Here is a 3,358-nt window from a genome sequence, read left to right on the forward strand (position 1 = left end):
TGCAAGAGCTGGAAAGCCCAGCAGCCAAGGCTAAGCTCCACCTAGATAATTATGCCCACTTTATACTAATTAGCTTCTTTTCCCCAAAATGTCCCTGGTTCTGCCCTGGGCAGACCAGTGCCGGTCTCTGTTGAATGCCCCGGCCTTAGGCCTTAAAGGGTTAAGGCCGCTGCTGACACTGCATTCTACCTCCTTGCCAGATTCCAATGCACAGGATGAATGGAAACACCAGGAGTAATGAAGGGTTCTACGAGATTGTCTTGTGGAATAACCCTTGCAAAAATCTCACTGAAAAATTTTTGTATGCTCAGCCTGCTAATCTAAACTGCCTTAAGAAAGGAGGTATATAAATATCCTAAGAAAGAAAGGTGAGCAGATCAGCTAAACTGAACAAAGTGCTTGATGAAACAAAAACAATCTGCAGGACACGGGCAGAGTGGAATAGAATTATTGGGGCAGGGAGTTCCATAGGTGGCATATTGTCACCAGCCATAGTGGATTGTGCAAGAGGGCCTCACCCTGATGATCTTGAGGGTTGACAGCTTCATATGTAGAGAGACACACCTGTAGGTACTGTCTACCTGGCTCCAGTGGGTAGATCTGGGGGAAGATCCTGCAAGTCTGGGGTATATCCCAGAAGCCTGAAGGATGCTCACTTCTGGAGGAAAGAATGCTGGATGGAGCTTGTGGTCTGAGGGCCCAATCCTATCCAATTTTCCAATGCTGGAACTGCTATGCCAATGGGGTATGCACTGCTTCCTGTGTTGGGGAGGCGGTCACAGAGGCCTCCACAAGATACGGGAGCATTTGTTCCCTTACCTCTGGGCTGTATTGCGGCTGCACCAGTGCTGGAAAGTTGGATGGGGTTGTGCCCTGACTCAGTTGCCGGCAGCTCCATGTTTTATATTCAGAGATACATTGTCAGTGAGCATCACTGAGACCTTGTGAACTAGCAACAGTTACATGATGGGATGCCAGACTTCTGATGGTGGATGCACATTCCCTGCATACCGTTGGTCTGATGCTGAAAAGTGTTACTTTTGGCCTGCAGAAGGATAAAGAGTTGTTCTCTTCCAGACGCACACAAGATGCTACTTTAAAGTTCTGATTCAATGTGCCCTTCTGTGCAAGATAGCATGCGCATGATTCAGATAGGGGCTGCAGTAGAAGGAAGGGACACTGCGATGGTCCCAATGCAGACTGAACATAGGAACATAAGAAATGCCGCACTGGATCAGGCCAAAGTCCATCTGATCCAGCTTCCTGTAGCACACAAGACAACAAGAGACCTGCATCCTGGTGCCCTCCCTTGCACCTGGCATTCCGAGGTAGCCTACTTCTAAAATTAGGAGGTTGCACACACAAACCCATCATGGTTTGTAACCTGAGATGGACTTTTCTTCCAGAAATCTGTTCAATCCTGTTTTAAAGGCATGTAGGCCAGATGCCATCACCACACCCTGTGGCAAGGTGTTCCACAGATTACATGCTGGGTAACGAAATATTTTCTTTTCCCTTATCTAACTCTCCTTATCTCCACTCAGTTTTAGTAGCAGTTCCCTAGTTTTGTGTGAGAGGGAAAAGAACATACCTTTATTCATTCCCTGCATAATTTTGTATGTCTCAATCATGTCCCCCTTTTTTCTAGACTGAAGATCCCCAAACGTCATAGCCCTTCCTCATAAGAGAGGTGCCCCAATCATTTTGGTTGCTCTCTTCTGCACCTTTTCCGGTTCCACTGTATCCTTTTTGAGATGTGATGACCAGAACTGGATTTGAGTTGCGGTAACCAGGATGCAATACTCCATGTGTACTTTTACCATTGATTTGTACAATGGCAATTAGGCTGATGATCAGCCTTAAGAAAACACAGGTCATGGTTCAGGATGTGGACTCACCTCCCTGCATTACAATCTCTGCGCATGAACTGGAGGTTGTCCATGACTTTGTGTACCTTGGCTCAACGATCTCTGACACTCTTTCTCTGGATACCGAGCTAAACAAACGCATCGGTAAAGCAGCTACCACATTTTCCAGACTCACAAAGAGAGTCTGGTCCAACAAGAAGCTGACAGAACATACCAAGATCCAGGTCTACAGAGCTTGCATCCTGAATACACTTCTGTACTGCAGCGAGTCATGGACTCTTTGCTCACAACAGGAGAGGAAACTGAACGCTTTCCACATGCGCTGCTCCGACGCATCCTCGGCATCACTTGGCAGGACAAAGTTCCAAACAACACAGTCCTGGAACGAGCTGGAATCCCTAGCATGTATGCACTGCTGAAACAGACACCTGCGTTGGCTCGGTCATGTAGTGAGAATGGGCGATGGCTGGATCCCAAAGGATCTCCTCTGTGGAGAACTCGTGCAAGGAAAGCGCCCTACAGGTAGACCACAGCTGCGATACAAGGACATCTGCAAGAGGGATCTGAAGGCCTTAGGAGTGGACCTCAACAGGTGGGAAACCCTGGCCTCTGAGCGGCCCGCTTGGAGGCAGGCTGTGCAGCATGGCCTTTCCCAGTTTGAAGAGACACTTGGCCAACAGTCTGAGGCCAAGAGGCAAAGAAGGAAGGCCCACAGCCAGGGAGACAGTCCAGGGACAGACTGCACTTGCTCCTGGTGTGGAAGGGATTGTCACTCCCGAATTGGCCTTTTCAGCCACACTAGACGCTGTGCCAGAACCACCATCCAGAGCGCGATACCAGAGTCTTTCCAGACTGAAGGTTGCCAACTACATGTACAACGACATTATAACATTAACCGTTTTATTCTCAATCCCTTCTTTGATCCCAAGCATGGAATAAGCCTTCTTCACCTCTGCTCTACAATGGGTCGACACTTGCATCAGGCTGTGTCAAGATTGCTGCCTGTGTGCTACCTGACCTGAAGAGTTTTTTTACCAGGTCAAATAGTACACCCGGGGGGGAGGGGGGCTTTTCAGTGCAGAAAAGGTATTAGTCCCCCTGCAGCTAGTCATATAGTGTATGTTGAAAGTAGCATCTAGCCTGACCTTTCTTTCTGCATTACCCTGCACATGCCTGATCTCATCCGATCTTGGAAGCTAAGCAGGGTCAGGCCTGGTTAATACTTGGATGGGAGACCACTTGGGAATACCAGGTGCTGTAGGCTTACACCATAGTCTTTCCAGACTGAAGGTTGCCAACCAACCAACCTGACTGGAAAGTGGCAACACTCCTAGAGCATATACAGGGATGCAAAAGGCACCCACCCCCCAAACTGAGAATGGGTAATTCTGCTGCATCTGTGCATCAAAGTGCCTGACTGACTTAATGGCATCAGATGCCAAGATGTGGCAAAATGAGGAGCTCCATTAGGAGTTAGTAGGAAAGTCACA

The 3,358-nt window shown here is 48.3% G+C and overlaps 1 pseudogene; it reads left to right on the forward strand.

Annotated features, from left to right (window-relative positions):
- Positions 1 to 3,016: 3,016 nt before the first annotated feature.
- On the forward strand, positions 3,017 to 3,132 carry LOC136661881 (5S ribosomal RNA; annotated as a pseudogene).
- The last annotated feature ends 226 nt before the right edge of the window (positions 3,133 to 3,358 follow it).

This window comes from Tiliqua scincoides, chromosome 10 (assembly GCF_035046505.1).
Source record: "Tiliqua scincoides isolate rTilSci1 chromosome 10, rTilSci1.hap2, whole genome shotgun sequence".
NCBI classification, from domain to species: domain Eukaryota; kingdom Metazoa; phylum Chordata; class Lepidosauria; order Squamata; family Scincidae; genus Tiliqua; species Tiliqua scincoides.